At 43.1% G+C, this 11231-nt stretch overlaps 1 pseudogene across 1 annotated transcript; it reads left to right on the forward strand.

Moving 5' to 3' along the window:
* Positions 1 to 10271: 10271 nt before the first annotated feature.
* On the forward strand, positions 10272 to 10978 carry LOC309337741 (peptidyl-prolyl cis-trans isomerase A pseudogene; annotated as a pseudogene). The gene has a single exon. The product of its transcript is annotated as a peptidyl-prolyl cis-trans isomerase A pseudogene (transcript).
* The last annotated feature ends 253 nt before the right edge of the window (positions 10979 to 11231 follow it).

Below are 11231 nucleotides of genomic sequence, written 5' to 3' on the forward strand. Positions count from 1 at the left end.
TTTAGGTTGCATTTCAACCAACAGAAAATAGCACCAGAGACGGCAATAAAAAAGAAGAGGAGAGACATGTATTAGAGTAATCATTAGTCATAAATGGAAGTATTTAGGGACTTAAAATAAAACGATTCCATTTACATGCGTATGATGGAATGCTCTCTCGGATCTAATGTACTGCTAAGCTAATTTTTCACCACACAGAGTTGCTGCTACAGCAAAAATAAAGTAAAAAGGGGATCCAATCTAGGCAACATCCACCCCAAGACCAGCATGTTTAATTGCACTGATTTCAGTGCAAAGTAATTAAGCCAGTGCTGGGCAGCCCAGTCGTATGCATGTGGTCCTGATTCAATGGGATTTTTCCACCCAAGTTTGCAAGGGACTGCAGCCTGGGGGCCAAACTACACACAGCAAAGGAGATCCATGATCAGCCTTCACAGTGGGTGTTTTTTTTGGGGGGGGGGGCTAAAAGTAACTACAGAGGTCCATGATTGGATAAAAGCCACAAAAGATCCAGAAGGTGGCTTCTAGAGTGGCCACTGGCATGATCCCCACCCACCCCCAGCGCAAAGGACAAAATGCCTAACTAAAAAAGAAGTCAAAACAGATCTTCATGGAGTGGATAAATCTGTATATTTTGGTCCTATGCATTTTAATCTTTCCAATTTTAAATATCTGCAGCAATTCTGAGGTTGCTGTTTTGTGTGTGTTTTAATTCTTTTTTTAAAAAAACCTCATGAAAATTTGTAAACATTTTAGTGCCAATTTCTCCTATAACAGACACACAGGTGTGCACTTTTTACTAATCTACACATTTTTGCAAGCAATTTGCCATAACGAAATGCATTTTTGGCATGAATAAAAGGGAGCACAGATAGTTCCATGGATCATGCTCTGTGAGAATTGACAACCACCTCATTAAAGAAGAAGAAACTAGCCCAGCCTTGATGGTTTTAACACTAATGTTTGCATCTCAAACATCCATCTAAATGGGGTTGCTTTCAAAAAGATACATGGGAATAGAGATAGGAACGTAGGAAGCTGCTTAGTACAGAGTCAGACCATTGGTTTATATTGTCTACACTTGCTCCATATTGTCTACACTCATTGGCAGAGGCTCTTCAGGCTCTCAGACAGGAGTTTCCTGGAGACGCCACTTGGGACCCCCTACCCCCTACCACTTGAGAGTCCCATGGACTGCAAGAAGATCAAACCTAGCCATTCTTAAGGAAATCAGCCAGGAGTGCTCACTGGAAGGACAAATCGTGAAGCTGAGGCTCCAATACTTTGGCCACCTCATGAGAAGAAAAGACTCCCTGGAAAAGACCCTGATGTTGGGAAAGATGGAGGGCACAAGGAGAAGGGGATGACAGAGGACGAGATGGTTGGATAGTGTTCTCGAAGCTACCAGCATGAGTTTGACCAAACTGCGGGAGGCACTGGAAGACAGAAGTGCCTGGCGTGCTCTGGTCCATGGGGTCACGAAGAGTCGGACACAACTAAACGACTAAACCATCACCACAACCACTGAGGTGGCGCGGGTGGCACTATGGTCTAAACCACTGAGCCTCTTGGGCTTGCCAATGAGCAGGTCAGCAGTTCGAATCCCCGCAACGGAATGAGCTCCTGTTGCTCTGTCCCAGCTCCTGCCAACCTAGCAGTTCGAAAGAACGCAGTGCAAGTAGATAAATAGGTACTGCTGTGGTGGGAAGGCAAACGGTGTTTCTGTGTGCTCTGATTTTCGTCAAGGTGTTAGAATCGGTTTAGTCATGCTGGCCACATGACCCGGAAAGCTGTCTGTGGACAAATGTCAGCTCCTTTGGCCGGAAAGCAAGATGAGCACCGCAACCATCCAGAGGTCCTTTACTTTACCTTTTTACCTACCACTGAGATATGTCCCTTCCCGCAATGTGAGGTAGGAGCAGGAGTGGAGGAGAGAGCTGAGGTCCCTCTGCCTAAAAACAACAACACAGAATGTGTCTGGATCACCCCAACCAGGCTGTGCTGGAAACTCCGGAGAGATGTTTGCACAAAATCCTGCAGATCCCCGAGCGAGGCAATCCCCTCTCCCCAGCCCAGGGAAGTGCTGCTTACATTATTTTCCATTGCTGTCAGATTCACAGTGAGGGCTGTCTGTGGCAGAAAATACTTAAGAGGAAGGAGCCTACACAGTGTCGGATGTTTGATGAGTTGCTCAGCAGCAGACTGAACCTCACGGCCAGAGCCTGCTGGTGTGCACACAGCCCGCCATGCAGAGAGACAGATGGAGGTGATGAGCTGGGGATGGCGTCCGAGGCCGAGCTATTGTGGAGAAGGCACCTTGTTGATAACAGTTTTGCTTCAAGCGACTCCTTGTCAGCAGCCCAAGCTTAGGGATCACAAAGATGTAGCCTTCTGAAAAATTGCTGTAACTGTTAGTTCAACTTGACAAGTTTTAATAAAAGAAGCTGGAGTTGAAAAGTTTGGGGAAGGATTTCGACAGCACCCTCCCTGGAAGCCTGGGATTCCCAAAAGTTATAGAAATGTCACAGAAGTCCAGACCCTTTGAATGTTTTTAACCAGCGCACAAGTTATTTTTTATGCAAACATGCACACCTCAACGTGTAGGATTTGCTGGGAGCGTCCAATGTGGTGACCATGGCTGCAGTCTCAAGTGTGCATGTTTGGGAATAGACTCTACTGAATGTTGGCATAGCATCTGAGAACAAAGTTTCTACCCTCCCAAGGCTGAAGACACAACATTTGTTCCTGACCCACTGGATAGTTGCTGTTATCCATATTGCAAATGTGTAATGAGAGCTATGTATTTATATTGCCCCCTACGAACAAAGAAGCTTGCTTGAGCTGGAGCAGGAATCTTCTGCCTTTTCACACTCAGGACCCACCATTTACTCAAATTGGCATTTGGGGACCCATTTCTCTCCCTTTTTTAAAAAAAATCATTCATTTGCATGGTGGCCATGCCCCTCATGATCTGGTAGTAGGGATGGGAGAGAATTTCGATGTAGTTTGCATTTAAAGACAAACCTGCCTAATTTGCAGAACATTTGCAAGCCAAAACACAGCTGTCATTCAAAATCCACACACAGTTCTCCAGTCAAGGGAAGTGCACTAAAATACATATATTAGGGTAAAGTGTGCACAATGATACATATGCGAGTGAAAATGACACAAAAACCTGCATGATATTAGGGAGAATATCTTTGCAAAAATGTTTATGCTCAGTGAAGTTGCATACAAATGTGTGCACGTTGGGAGATACTTGCGCTAATATGCTGATGAATTTTCATCCCATTTTCATGGGGACTTTTATATAAAAAAATGAATGTGGAGAAATGTGGAGAACCAAACTTAAGACTGGGAGAAACTGAAATGAGAAACTGAGAGAAACCAAAATAGATTCGCTCATTCCTATCTGGTAGTGGGTCATGACCCACCAGCAAAAGACCATTGAGTTGAAGGTTGGTATGTGCTTTGGAGCATACACACACACAACCCTCTGGAATTATGGAGAGATGTTCTATATAACATGAATTTCCATGGTGGTTAGAAATGTAAGTCACTCCCACTCTAATAGTGTGGGTGTAGGTGGTGCCTTGCATTCAAAGTCCACTACACTCACCGCTATTGTCAAGAGATACCCACCACTCCTGCCAGAATTTTTCTTATATGCGTACAGCGGTACCTCGGGTTACAAACACTTTGGGTTACAAACACTTTGAGTTACCAACTCCGCTAACCCAGAAGTAGTACCTAGGGTTGAGAACTTTGCCCCAGGATGAGAACCGAAATCGCGCGCCAGCGGCACCAGGAGGCCCCATTAGCGAAAGCATGCCTCAGGTTAAGAACAGTTTCTGGTTAGGAACGGACCTCCGGAATGAATTAAGTTCATAACCCAAGGTACCACTGTATATGTATTTTGTTCTTCCACAGTAAACCCAGTATAAGCCAGCATGCAGCAATGGGAAATCATCTTATTTGAAAGAGAAAACGTAAGGGTGGTGGAGGTAGATAAAAATGAAAAATGCCCCACACAGTACTAAGAATCCACAAAAAGACACAGTTCCAAATAACACCTTCTCATGATGAAACAATTTTTAAAAATTCAATACAGTGGCAAGCAATGTGTGTGTGTGAGAGAGAGAGTTTGTAACACTTAAAAGTTCTTTCTCTCATGATTTTTATTGCCCTGGACAGATGGCCTTGTCTATTGATGGGACGTAATATTGTTTGGTGGCTTAGGATTTGTTTTTATTGTGAGATTACTGGCTTGTAGGATTTGTACAGGGTTTTGCTGTACTTAAGCTTTAATAGACTAGGATTTGGTTTATGGATAGATCATTTTATTAGTTATTAGTTGACAGGGCTGAAATGGCATTTGCAGTTTTCTTCTTTTTTTAGCCACAGCATCCTGAGGATAGATAGAGCGCCGTCATGGCAAGGCAGTCAGCAGGGATCCATTTATCAAAATGGTCCAGCAAGATACTATTTATTATTATTACAGGTATTTTACCCCCATTTCCTAGTCAATCACAGCCCCCGAAGCAACTGACAAAATCCATTAAAAAGATCTTATGGTAAAAATAAAGTAATACAAAACAAAAATTTAACTCAAGCAGATAGAACAACTTTGGAACAATACAGAAAAACACTAGCACCACTCAACCATGTAAACCGCAAAGGCATTCCTAAAAACAAAGGTGTTACTGAGCACTTCCTGCCAGTAGCTGTGTGTGCTAACTTTCCATTTAAGCCAAAGGTGATCTGTCCACTTAGGCTGCAGTCCTATACACACTTACCTGGAAGCAAGAGCCATTGACAAACGCACCGCCCACACCTTGGGATCCCTTGTGCCAAATTTGGCGACAATATTGTGAGAGGTGTCCGAATGCCCAGAAAACAAATGGACAAGACATTTTACAAATTAGATAGTAGGCGTAGGGGTACAGCACTAATTAATTATTTTGGTTTGCATTTTAATGTGAACCTGACAGATTCTCACTTCCTGAACTTTGAAAAACACAGCTGGAATTTGAAATTCATACTTCACTGAATTTTGTGATACAGTTCTCGAACAAAAAAGAACGCATTCAGAAATGTGTTCAATAGAGGAAAGCATGCAAAAAAGATAAATATATTTTGGGAAAGAATGTACAAAAAGGCATAAGCATTTTGTTGGGGGAAATTGCTTATATTGAACTAAATTGAATAGAAAAATGTGTGCGAATATTCATGTGAACTTTTTTTAATAAAAAAAATGGAAACTGGTGCTAGAATAGGAGAAACTGAACTTAAGGTTGAAAAGATGGGAAATAGTGAGAAGATGGGAAACATTCTTCACTCAAAACCATTGTGCATACCAGCTGTTTGTTATATTCCTATTGTTTATTTAGTCTGGAAGGAAGGCCAGGGTCTCATATGGCTCTAGTGGTTTTACAGAGAAATTTCTCGTCTCTAATTACCCCTCCTTTTCTCGGACAGTTCCCATTTCAGCACCAAGTTCCTTTATTGTTCATATTATTCCCCCTCCCCTTATATTCCTGGTCCTTTTCTTCTTTAACAAAATGCATGCTCTGTAACCCAGATGGCTGCAATCTATTTGCAGCGCCGTGTGGATGGTTTCGCTGGTGAAACTAAGATCGCTGTTCAATATTATGATGATGCTTTTATCCATGTTTTAACTGTCACCAGCAAGGGGGGAAACTACCTAGATCTTTCTAACCCATTTATTGGTTTATGGCTCAGAAGTCCTAACAAGGAGCGTCACAAATCCCCGTGGTGTCGCTGAGTGCATTTTGCATTAGGACCTCTGTTTTAGCTGAAAGATACGTTTTTTAAAAAAACACATTCAGCCAGACAGTTCCCTACTGGCGATACATCTGAGAAGGCTCAGGAGCAGAAGGTCGGCCGCACAGCAACTTATGTTCACAAAATGAGCTCGAGAACCACCTGTTTCAGATGTCAGGATGCAAAAGATTTTCAAGGCTTAGAGCTTTTGCCCAAATTGTGTCACTCTTGAGGGATCTGTCCTTTCCCTCTCCTGCACTATTCATTACAAACTGAATGCACAAAGTCTGCTCAGATGGAAGATTTCTCCACACATAGACAAGCAGGCTGGCTGGGGGAAAACATTATAAGCATAATGGCATCATTTGGAGTGCAGGTATTCCTAAACTTCATTCATAATAGTGGTCCCACGGGAGTCAACAAGGCAGGGGGAAAATGCATAAGAGATGTACAATAGAAAAGAATAGAACAGCAAAACTCATACATATTTTCCCAATTACTAGGCCCCATGACACCAGAAAACTCCCAATTTGATTTCTCTCAGTTTTTGGAGAAACATAGAATTATATCAGGATCACAGTATTCATTCATAAAGCAGTAACATAAATCCCCATTGCTACATTTTGGGTGTATACAGTATTTCAGTGGTTGAACGTACAAGTTTATGGCCATCCTGTAGTGTAGTGCTAATAAAAGGTGGCTGGGCTCATTGTCTTGGGGTTGGGGGGGGGGAAAGAGGTGACAAAACTGATTTGATTAGTGCCACTTTGTTTTGTACGATTTCTTTCTCTATTATCCCTTGATCCACCAGCTTTTCTGGACTTTCATATCTCTACATTGTCTGATCCCACATCAGTTTCAATGTATTAGGATGGCCAGGCTGTTACAGAGAAGGCACAGGGTTCCATTGATGGAAGGCTCTCTGGTCCATTCAGATAATGGCAGGATAAGGCTTTTTTTTTTTTTTTTTTTTTTTTGCTGATTTCTGCTTCCCCCTGCAGCTTCCCTGACTCCCACAAAGTTTGCTCCAGAGGTTTGATGGATTCCTCCAATGCAGCACAAAATGGGGAGAGGGGCTATGGGACAAATAGTCTCTATACAAGTAGATCACTAAAAAGGCAGGTGTTGAAATCTCCTGTGTCAAGACCAGACTGAAAGGAGAGATGCAGATAAAGGATCCCTTTGGGTGGGTGGCCAACAGAATGGTAGATGGCGTGTTGCTCAGACTCTGCCTGGTCTCTATGGAGCATTAATTCTCCATTAATTCTTAATGTTTAGGACAATGGGCATTCATTGGGATTTGTTTGCGGGGTGTTTGCACATCTTCCCATGAACCATGCATTTCCCCATCACTTTCCAAACTGCAAAAAGGTCTGATTTTTTAAAAAAAAAAAAACTGGGCTTGTTTCAACAGAGCATTCTAATCCACTTTAATTGCACAAAACCTAACATTTATGGCACATGGTTGAATCCGTACCTCAAAGCAGTGACAGTCTGGAGGCACCCTTAGTCTTTTAGGTGTCACAAGACTCTTCCTTGTTTTCATCCAATCTGGCTTTATGATTTATTTATTTTTTAAAAAAGGGCCAAAGAATCCAAAGCGTCAGTCGGCTCTGTATGTTTAAATGAAGACCAACAAATGAGAAAAGCAGACCAAAAATAAAATAGATGGAACTGCTTTATTTATGCATTAGGCTTGTACATTTTTTAAAAAAAAATGCTATTTAGGCAAACACATAGTGTGAAGATTAAAGAAGCAGCGTTTGGATCATTTTAAAGTACTTAAAAAAATATATCTGTGAATAATAAACATTTTGTCCTCAGATTAATTCAAACATTTCTCTCCCATCTCTTGCCCCAGCAAAATAATAGAGATATTTTTAAGCTATCTTCCTTTCCCCCCATTAATGTTGTGTATATAAATAAGCCAGGTTATCTTCTATTTCTCTTCCACCCAACCCCCCCCCCCTTCCATGTGCAGAATGTTTTATCTAACAGCTGCTCGCCTAGTAGTTCAGTACTCCAGTCCTCTAAATTAGGACACTTTATCTTAAGGCTTCATAATCTTACGAGACTATAATTGGAAAGTTTATAAAAAAAGAAGAAAAAAACCCACCCTGCTTTGTAAGCTTGGCAGCTGAGATAGGAAGACGGAATGAGAAGAGCTCCGGCAGAATTACACCATCGCTGCTAGCCTGACTCCGCTTGACAGAGCCGTTTAATATTTTGACAAGACAAAATATAAAGCAGCATTTTATTCTGTAGAGACTTCACTAGACACAAGCATGGAAGTGCTTGTGATCAATAAAGTTTGCGGTGGAGAGTGATTTATTTACAGCAGGGTATTATGTAGAGAAAGAGCTGTGATATTTCCACAGGCTTTGACGGCATAATGGGCCCCTCTCAATCCTTACATGGAAGGGTTAGATTGTCATGGCTGCTCAGGCAGTATTCAAAACGTTATCTGATCAGCCTTAAAGACTTCAGAACGAGACAGATGATTAGTTACCCTAAACGATCCTCATCATGCAGAAATTGATGATTTAATATAGTCAATGACAGACGATTCCATTTGTACTAGATAAAGTGTCTGCGGTTTGTATCAATCATAATAGAGTTATTATTGAGCATAAAAGAAAAGCATGTTTAATATCATTAATTCCAGATATGTCGCTTTGCACATCTGGCATTCATCCATAGAGCAGAACCACTCCAGGCTATCATTCCTGCTTGTGCGCTGGTGACTCCAGTGTTTTTTGTAATTTCAAAATGTTTTTCAGCACCTCCAGCTAGGTGCAATAACAGTTTACAGATTACCTATGTCATCACATTTTGACAAACTTCTCAATCTGATGTGACCTTCATCTTTAGCCATCTGCTTGCCTTTGTTTCTTCTTCTTCTTCTTCTTCTCCTCCTTTCCTTTTCCTTTTTTTTTTTTAATAAACCTCCACAGCTTAAAGTGGTAGTAGTTTTGTTCCATATTCTTCTAGGTCAACATCTTCACCTGTGCAAATCCAAACACATAGGCTGCAGTTTGAAAGGCGGCAACCTGGGTTCAAGTCCCAAAATGATTGGCGTTAAGTGACCTCTCTGCTGTATGTTTTTCATCACTCTTGTCCAATGCATCTTGATTAGGCTTTCTATATTAAAAAAAAAAAAAATCAAGGAGGAAGTGGATTCATCAGGAAGTGAACTCTGTCCTCGAGATGAGCATGCAGAAAATGCACAGAATTATGAAGAGCACATCAAGAACTCTGTGCTATTTCAAAAGCAGTGTATTTCTTTCTAGCATTTCTACACCAGTTCTCTCAAAGCAACTTAATGCTCAGTAAAACACAAAACTACTAAGAGATCTAGTGTGGTGTAGTGGTTAGAGTGTTGGACTAGGACCCGGGAGACCATGATTCAAATCCCCACTTAGCCATATAAAACTCCCTGGGTGACCTTGTGACAGGAATGAGCTAGCAGTAAACTACACTGAGCAAGCAGAAATTAACTCGTTATTTGCACAGGAGTGTCAGGCCTAATGGGCACAGCAACTCTTCTCTGGCAAGTCTTGCCCCCATTAAGCTAGGGTTACCAGATGTCCCCAGTTCCCAAGGACAGTCCCCAGATTTGCAAATCTGTCCCCGGACAAATTTCGTCCCCAGAATGTCCCCAGATTTGCAAATCTGTCCCCAGGAAACATGACAGTGGCAGCCTCGGCAGCCTGGAGCCAGCCTGGTAGCACTGTTGGCTCTGGCTGGCTTCAGGAGCTGCTCGCTGCCGTGGTGCCTGCCATTTTTCCTCACCAAAAGTCCCCATATGATGTGTCTTGGTGCAACACATCATATGGGGACTTCCAGCAAGGAAAAATGGCGGCAGCAAACAGCTCCTGAAGCCAGCCAGAGCCAACTGCGCTACCAGGCTGGCTTCAGCCTGCTGGGTGCCGCTGCCACTGCCACTGCCAAAGGGGAACCGGGGACGTCTGGCAGTGCAGATCTCCTGCCCCCTTCCCCCTTTGTTTTGACTGATCGGGAGAGGCTCGGGATTCGCGGCTGGCCGGCCGTTGCCTAGTTTTATAAAGCTCTGTGCATTTATGTTTCAAAGGGTGCGAAAGAAGGGCATTGCAGCTTGCCTGGCAGAGAAACCGTGTGCCTTGTGCCCTTCCTGGGCAACGCCCGCCCATGACTCCTGAGCCTCCCCTGATCTGTCAAAACAAAGGGGGAAGGGGGCAGGCTTCCCATCGGGGAAGGCTTGGGATATGCATATGTGCTTGGGCCCAGGGTCTTTTAACTCTCCCTCCCCACGACTGACTCCCTGTTGCTACTCAGCTTCAAAAAAAAAAAAAAAATGTCCCTGGATTCATTGAAAAAAATCTGGTAACCATACATTAAGCAGTTGTGGAGACTGAACGTCCTTGCCTACCTGGCTGTGCCACACTCCTTACTGTGTGGAGAGGGGTTGTCGCTCGTGCTGCCTGTTACCACCACCAGTTTTCTTTTTTAAAAAACTCCCCCTTCCTTTACTTGACTCATTCCCGGCATCATGGCCAACCCAGTTGTGTTTTTCAATGTCACCGCCAATGGCGAGCCCATGGGGTGCATCACCTTTGAGCTGTTTGCAGACAAGGTTCCAAAGACAGCAGAGAATTTCCATGCCTTGAGCACTGGGGAGAAAGGTTTTGGTTACAAGGGGTCCTGCTTCCACAGAATCATTCCTGGGGTCATGTGCCAGGGTGGTGACTTTACTCGTCATAATGGAACAGGTGGTAAATCTATTTACGGTGAGAAGTTTGCTGATGAGAACTTTGTCCTCAAGCACACAGGTCTTGTCTATGTCAAATGCTGGTCCCAAGACAAATGGGTCTCAGTTCTTCATCTGCACTGCAAAAACTGGCTGATTGGATGGGAAACATGTGGTCTTTGGCCAAGCCAAAGAAGGAATGAATATTGTGGAAGCAATGGAGCGCTTTGGGTCAAGGAACGGCAAGACAAGAAAGAAGATCACCATCTCTGACTGTGGGCAGCTGTCATAAGATTCCTTTGTCTCAACAATCAACCATTCCTTCTGTAGCTGGGGTTAGTCCCCTGTAATCCTTGTGCTCCTCACTTACTACTGCTTTCCTACTGGGTTTCAATTTCTGCTCCCTCACAAGTCCAGTTGGACTGAAGACAACTTTGTTTGCAATGTGAAATAAAACAAGTTAAACCAGGAAGGAGGAGGTCCTCACCTCCCCACAGCTGCCTAAGTCCACTCCCCTCCAGGGTTTTCCCCCAAGCCATCTGAGACTGTGCCTACAGGAAGCTAACATTTCTACAAAACCCAGAGGAAAATATCAACAAGGGGTGTTTTGGAAGTATCCTTAGTATTCTTGACATCCATTGCATTGATTTGAAAGTATTCAATTTCGATAAGATCATGCCTGAAGTTCTTTGACATATGCAACAGAAGTCACAGTCAGTAC

Source organism: Podarcis erhardii (assembly GCF_964252035.2).
Source record: "Podarcis erhardii genome assembly, chromosome: 1".
Taxonomy (NCBI): Eukaryota; Metazoa; Chordata; class Lepidosauria; order Squamata; family Lacertidae; genus Podarcis; species Podarcis erhardii.